The 8,383-nt window shown below is 33.0% G+C and overlaps 1 pseudogene; it reads right to left on the reverse strand.

Annotated features, from left to right (window-relative positions):
* Positions 1-2,214: 2,214 nt before the first annotated feature.
* Positions 2,215-3,162, reverse strand: LOC149262168 (uncharacterized; annotated as a pseudogene).
* Positions 3,163-8,383: the final 5,221 nt, after the last annotated feature.

Genomic DNA, 8,383 nt, shown 5'->3' on the forward strand with positions numbered 1-8,383 from the left:
AAGGGACAACCTTTACACTTTTAATACAAAAACATGGTTTTAGGTTGGATAAAGAAAAAGTTTTTCCTGCTTACTCTTTAACTGCATTACATGATAACTACTTACTTTCATGAGGACATGAAACAAGGTAAGTAGCGGAGTATGTTGGGCCGTGCAATAGGTATAAATTTACTCTTGATTACACTATCTTTTTCCTCATTTTTATGCATTTGTGCCATGATGTAATAAGGTTTTGATAGAATTTCGATAGAAAGTGAACAAAACTACTTTTGATGCGATTTGGCAGTCAAAACTAACTTTCGTTTTTTTATATGCAAAAATTAGCGAATGGGACAACTATTGTTCAAACTATTAAAAAAAAAAGGCTAAACAGGGAGAAAAGAGCGTCTTGTGCAGTCAATTGAGAAGAGAATTAGGAGGATCAGCGCAAGATGGAAGACTGTCTAATAATAGTATTTGGTTGCGAATTATTTATCTCTTTTCCTCTTTCGCTATAAGAGGGGAAAAACGTATAGAGTAGAACAACTTTTCGCCTTTTTACTTCCATTGTAATTTTAATATATAGAGCGTTATTTTGAAGGATACATCGTGCTATAATGACGTTTGGATTTGATGAATAATATATAATTCGTGTTGTTGTTTATTCGCAATATTTTGAAGTAATTAAGCAGTAATCACTGGCGGCTTGGGCTTGGTCACTAGTGGATTTCACTATTGTTCCCTATTTTATAGTTTTACATTTCTTTTACTGCAATTTTAATTACTTTGTTTTATAGCTTTACAATTGATTTACTTTCACTAGTGTTGAGTTTGTGTATTCATTGTATTAATTCTTATTTCTGTTGACTGGCTTCATTTATTTATGTTGTAGATTGATTTAATTATTAGGTAAGAATAATTTCTTGTTAATTGAAAGTCAGAGTGTTATTGGTTAGATCAGGTGTATTACTTTTATGCAGAAGTTTAGATTCAGCTGAAAGAGCTTTGTTATCGCTACGGTGCACTCGGTTGATGTAATTGCAATTAAGACTTTTTGATTAAGATTGAGTTTTGGTTTTGATTAAGATTGAGTTTGGTACTTGAATAGGTTAATTTCCTTGAAGTTACAAGTTTGATAGTTATGGTTTGATCCATTTACTCTTGTATTGAAATCAATAAGATATCTTAAAGCATTACTCTCTGTAGATATAACGATTTTCATCACTTGCACATATTGTGTACATTCTTGAAACAAAAAGACTTACCTAGGTTGATAATTAATGTGAGGCATTTAGGAGTTCTAAAAGACACCTTATATGCGCCCAACAGAGAGAATCTAGACAACTTGATAAATAAAACTTTAATAAGATTAACTATTGTTGCTATAATGAATTTAATCTAAACCATGTTGAAAAAAGTCCTTTTGAAAATATATCCATTGGAAAACAAGATACAAACATTTTAGCAGGTTTGTCGTTTAAAAAATATATCCATTGGAAAACAAGATACAAACATTTTAGTATATAGTCTAAAAAATGTGCACATACAGACCAACAAATTGGACCCCATCACATTTGAAAACACATTATTCAAAAATATAATACTTATCTACAAAGAGACCCACATATATATGAGATATAAGAAATTAAGGTAAACAAATATCTAATTAAATATCACTCCACATTTCAGCAACACCCATCAACAACATTACCAAAGCGCCATGAGTACAAGTCATTACAACCAATCTTTCTAAATAGTTCTGGATATAAAGCAATATGTTTAATCAGAACAATGAAACTTAAGCTTCAATTTGAATATTCAAAATAACTATGCTAACATTTATACAACCAATTTTCCAAAACCGTTTAGTTTAGTTAAAGAGTTATCTCAAATAATGCTAACATTTGTACAACCAAACTGCCAAAATCTTTCTGTTTAGTTAAAGAGTTACTTTAGCATCTAAACATTAAATAAACGTCAATAAATTTCTCTAGATTAACAAATGAATGAGGTGAAACAAAATCCTTCAACATATCATATCAATTTAAAAAGTTGTAAGATAAGAAAATTTATCCCACCCAATTCCATGTTCTTATGTAACAAAAAATAGTACAAATTCCATTTATATCCTACCAAAAATCATCCCTCTAATAATGTACCTATTGTGGTTGAGAGAATGTGGTTCAATTGAACCAGAAGCAATGAAACAAAGACAAATTCTCTAATGGAATTCGTTTACCTGATAGTAACAAACTTACTTGTACTATTCTTTTCCGAGTAACTCTTCAAATTAGTTGGGTAATTTATATCAGATGGGTAATTTAGATTATAACCTTCAGCCCCAAGCCTCTCTAACAATTTCCTGACTGCACCTCCACTCATTTTTCTTCCAGCCACACGGGCACCTCGCCTACTGGGACTCATCAGGAGGAGATAGATAGATATACTAATCATGCGACACGCTGACTGCCATCCACCATTCCCCCACTTGTAACATTGTTGAGCCACTTAATGCAAGTGCAAATAGGAATAGGCATAGTTGAAATATAAAAAAACAATTCCATTAATCACAACATCTAGATTTTTTTATTCTTTCATGACAATAGTGACTTCCCCATTTCAGCCTTCCTCACTTGTGACACTAGGTTTTATCTATTCTTTTGCCTAAGACTTCTAGGTTTAGAACCATCAGATTTTCTCTTAGAAGGGCTTTATTTTTCACTGTTTTTTTTCTTCGATATACGCTTACGCATTTTTTGAGCTTCTTCAAATGGTGGAGTCTCTAAGACTGGAAAAGCTACATTAATAGGTCGCATGGTTTGGTATTCCCCGACAGAAAATGTAGGATTTTCTGCAAACACTTGTAAAATATTTGCATTGGATAGGGTTCCACATGAAAGGATTCTCTATCCATTCCAGCCACCATCCCTAACATAGTCGAAAGCAGTGGCTGCTGCATCACACTCCAAGATTTCAATGTTTCAATCTGCATAAGCCACATCCCTTTGAAAGATGACACATTTCAGTAAATGTAGCTTTCTTTTCAAAAAATGCAGTATTCCTTTCGAGGATAGCTACAACACACTCTGCAAGTATAGACTTAAATTTCAATCTTGGATAGTCCTTTACAGATTTCTCAAGAGTATCCCACTTTCGCATGTCCAATCTGCATTCATCATCCATGTAGACAAGGCTCTCAAGTCCCCCCTTAGTTTGGAGGCTTAATTTGTGAACTTACTCCTATAGGTTTCATAAATTGAAGCCGTACTCTTGATAAATTAAAAGAAAAATAATGCAGGTTATTGTGCATATCTTTATTGTTTTGGGATGCTTGTTACTTCATAGTTTTTTTTCTTGTTGCTTCGATTTATAAGATTGGATTTGAAGGGTTGTAATTTCATTGGTCTTTGTTCCTACTCTGCTTAGAAACTAGTTGATATGTCTCTCCCCTGTTGGATATAGTTCTTGAGGGATGCCATTTATGTGGAGTGCCCTTCCCGGTTAGTTGCTTTGAGCAATTTGACTTTTCATGTTTCCTTTTGTGGAGTTAAGGTTATGTGCGTGTAAATTTGTTTCATGTTTTTCAATCCAAATATTCATTTTCAATGACAATCTCCTTTTCTTGGCAATTAGATTGGCCTTTGTACTTGTAACTAGTTGTTGGCTTTCTGAATTGATTTTCTTGAACTCTTTGATGATGATGTAAGTTTTAATATCACTACATTTACAAAATTTTATAAATAAAATTTCAACATTGAGCTAAATTTTCCTTTCTTTTAATGAAAAAGATTAACCATTTTTTATTTTCAGTTTCTACTAAATCTTTGAAATAAAGTTATTTTATTTTAAAAAGCACCCAAAATATCTAGAAATTATACAGATTCTTTAAAAATTTGAATAATGGCCAAACTTTTGATAGTTTTAGGAATTAATAATATTCACAAAAGTTTTTACACTTTATATATGAATCCTTAAAATTTTCCTTCATCATAGATGCTCTCTTCTTTTTATTCATCTTCCTACTTATTGGTTCTCATTTTCAAGTTTATTAAGTCAGTGTTATACTTCCTATATCCATGAAAAGTGTCCTCTTGGGCTTCTCTCGAAAAATCAATTTCATCAATTGGTGGCTTCTCCTCTAGTTTTAGGGCGACATGATTTGTGTGATAATACTAGGGTTGTGATTGGTTTCGAGTTTCACCACTAATAACTTCCATAATCTTTCCCTAATTGTAAATGATGGTAACTTATTTTGACCTTGATTTGATGATAGTAACCCCTTCTTTTGTTGTTCCATTGCACATTTAATGTTACTTGTCTTTGAACTCAGTTTCAACTAATTCTTATCATTCCATGTATATAATCCTTTAGGTACCCAAAAAATCATTCCATGTATATAATCCTTTAGGTACCCAAAAAAGAGATTGGAGATAGTTGAAAGGATAAAAGAGTTTGGTAGTCATGGAAGCCACACAGATTTCTATTGTGGAGGCGAGGGATAGACAAAAGGGGATTTCACAAAAGCTTATAGCAAACAATTATATGCATACGTATTGAGTACGTAGTTCAATGTTTCTGCGTGCTCAAACAAGTACATTGCCTCATTAACCTTTCCTACTGAACCAAGATATCCACATTAGTGAGTTTTTCTCCTATTTCATTTAGTTTTTCTTTGTTCCTATTCCCTTTTGCTTTTGAAAACATTCTACATAGCCTATTTTCACACTTTGTAGAATAAGTCTCTGAAAACCCACAATCCATAACACCTAATTCTTGAGCGAAAGTCGTACCATAGTCTTCTTTATTTTTACTGGGTTGTTAGTGGCGGTGAAGAGGTTTTGAAAGAAATTTGTATGCATTTGATAGATAATGGTAAAAGAGGCACTCCTAAAATGTTGCATAACCATGATAAATTTGCAACGAAAGATAAGAGTAGACTTACTAGAAAACTATGGCTATATTAAAGAGAAGCAGTTTGTCATATGACTACATTGATAAGCGACTAGTGATAGAGACAAACATAACCAAAATTTAGTCCATTGTTCATCCACCTGTGTCTCCTCTTCTCCTTCATATTCCATGGCTTCAAATGACTCATCATTATTTATTTATTTAACTTTGTTTCAGCAACCATGTTAAAACCTTTTGTACCAATAGGTTGTAGCTTGAACTTGGTGTTGTGAGTATTATTTGCTAGATTATGCCGTGGTAATGTGCCTTCCTCCACATCATTATTAAATCACCATTCTTTGAATCAGAATCATAACTTGCTCCATCATAATCCTCTTATTTTGGTTGAAGGAAATCAGTATCTGGAGGTTGCACTTGGAATTGAGCACTTGGTTCACATAGCAATGAATTAATATGTTCAAGTATTTTGGACCAAATTTTGTCCAACATATGTTTTGTGTTTTTATTTTCCATATCACTTGGAGCCATAGGAACAATGTAATCTCGTCCAAAATACTAGTAGTATTCATGTTGGCACATTTTGTCATCAATCTCCACACTAACAACAACCCCAATCCCATAGTACCAACAACGGGCCACATTACGAATTCAATACCCACCACCACTTAATAACAGAATAACATATTAAATTACCTCATGTATACATGTCATATATACATGTCTTTTGGTCTGCAATCTCACCTTTTTAAAAAATGACAGTAAGAACATTACAGATAGAAAATACACTCACTCCTGAAGTGCAAACAATCTGTTACAGGGCTTGTTTAAGGTACCTTCAGTTCCATATTAACTAACTGGAACTACAAAATTTCTTTCTTTCATTCTCATTATTTCTTCTGTCAAAGAAAATCATGGTCATAACCCTATAGATCAAACCCTATGATACTGAAATTTTCTAAATGAAAACATTGATTAGGCATGGCATGATCTCAGTTCTCCTCCTCAAGTCTTCAACTTACTTGGCTTCATACTCAGAAATTTCTGTTTTATCAGCCGTCCCAAGTTCTAAATATATTTGAGGTGCCACTTGAAGGGTTCTAGAAGTGGGCAATGCAGTTGTTGATCTAATACTTGCATATTGATATCCAGACTCGTTATTGTATACAATTCATACACTGTAAGGTATCACATAAAACTTCGCGAGACATCTATCCTCAACTATCAAAGACCATACAATAGTCAAGAAAATATACAGCCAAAAACAAACAAAGGAAACTACGTCTGCTTAGGCATAGGTGTGTGGAACAAAGTAACCTGCAATGAGGGAAGACTTTTCCTATTAATACAAAAAATTTATTCACAAGTGTCAATCATCCTAACTTATCTATTGATATTTTGAGAAATTACACCAGCTGGTGTCACCTAACTACACAAAATTTCATTGTGTTCTGTCTCTTTGCAAACTCCTTCATCAATAGCTTGCAAACCTGTGATGAACCTGAGATCTAGCTTTCATGATACTAAACTACTTCAAAATGTCTTGCACTAAAATAGACAGTCTTTTTATAGTTTCCCTTTTTCATCTGACACAGTCTGGCATATTCATGAATCAACAAGAAAAATTATCGTAGCCCATGAAATAACATTTCGTTCCAAGGGCTTCATCAAGTTCCTTGCATGCATCTTCTATGCTTCCACATTTGACATACATGTCTACAAATGTGTTACTCATAGAACCATTGCACTAACCCCATTTCTAATTATGTATGCATACAATACAATCATGGCATTCCACACTACGACATCTCACTTAGCTATATCATGGAAAACTATGTGGACTTCACCAATTTTTCTATGCACTGCATATCATCTTATTCTATCACATGGGTGTGGGCTAGTTTGCCTTCTACCATAAATTTCACGCAAACGACAGTCTTCTAACAGAACTTAGCCATAGAATTTGATGATGCCTTGGCGATGTGAAATATATATAATCTCTCCCTGAATCGTATCTACTCAGACATTGCTATGAAATCCTCAATGACATTAGAGGTGCCACCATTTCCATGATGTTGGCCACACTTTGCATATACAGAAATCAACATTGTCCAGGATAACACATCCCTCGTCAACATTTTGTCAAATACTTGGCGAACATCCTCTATGAGTCCACACTTTGCACAAGTATCAACAAGGTCATTGGCCACATATAGATGCGATGAGAAATACCGGCTTTAATGTTATGCCCATGAATCTACTTCCCCTGTTCCAACTCCAATGATTTCGCTCATGCACTCAGAACACTTGTGACACTAAAATGGCTCATCTCAATGCTTTCCCAATGCATATGGTAAAACAATTTGATCATTCTCAATATTGATTATGTTGCACAAGAGACGTAATCATGGTATTCCAGACAGTTTCTCTCTTGTGCATTTTGTCAAATAAGTCGCGTTTAAACTCCAGCCTCCCACATTTAACATACGTTGGATGCCTCGTTGATCGAATATGTGGTTGCATGTCAACGAATTTCTGCAGTTTTCCCTCCTTGTGGATCCTATTGATATTTCTTTCCAGACTTCGAATGCCCACTCCATCGTTAAGTTCAATGAATATAATTGGGTTACCTTCGGAATGAGAATTGTTGGCAGTGGAAATACCAGAAAACGTTGTAATGTCCATTGCAGGGTACCAACCAAGCAAGTGATTGCAAAGTGCTAAGGCGTCAACAGTGCCAAGCTCTGTAACTTAAATTACATACAAAATATTACATTACATTACATGTAATATTTAATTTAATGCTTTTCAAATTCCAATGTAGTCTCTAATTTTTAAATTCCAATGTACTCTCTAACTTATAATGTAATCAAATATTTGTTAATAAACAATATATCTATTTTATTTTTTTAATTTTAAAAAATAATTTAAAATAATCTAAACTAAATTTTAATTACATCATTGTTTAGATTTTCAAAATTTTAAATATTTGTTAATAAACAATATATCTATTTTATTTTTTTATTATTTATTTATTTTTTTAATTTTAAAAAATAATTTAAAATAATCTAAACTAAATTTTAATTACATCATTGTTTAGATTTTCAAAATTTTAAATATCAAATTAGATGTACAATAGTCACTCTTTGAATAAATACTTTTGTAAGACACTGTTCATTCTATACAGAATTAATACCTTTCACAAGTTCAAAAAATATTAAAATAATCCAAATCTAATTCAAAATTATGAAGTTATGCTATGTTTGGTATAAGCTACGAACAGTGAAGGAATCGCTGATTTACATGTACAAAACTTGTTGGTTTACACGTACAAAAATTGCAGCAAGGACACTCCCAAAAGTGCAAGACCGAACTAATGCTCCTGAGCATCACTTCATTTTTTTTGTTGTAGCATCGAGATACTGAAGGGGCAGGGCAGGGCAGGGCAGAGCTTGAGTAATGGTTTATATAATATTATTTTACAAACTATTTGTAT

This window comes from Pinus tabuliformis, chromosome 6 (assembly GCF_031772625.1).
Source record: "Pinus tabuliformis cultivar Carrire ecotype Pingquan chromosome 6, CPIR1, whole genome shotgun sequence".
NCBI lineage: Eukaryota > Viridiplantae > Streptophyta > Pinopsida > Pinales > Pinaceae > Pinus > Pinus tabuliformis.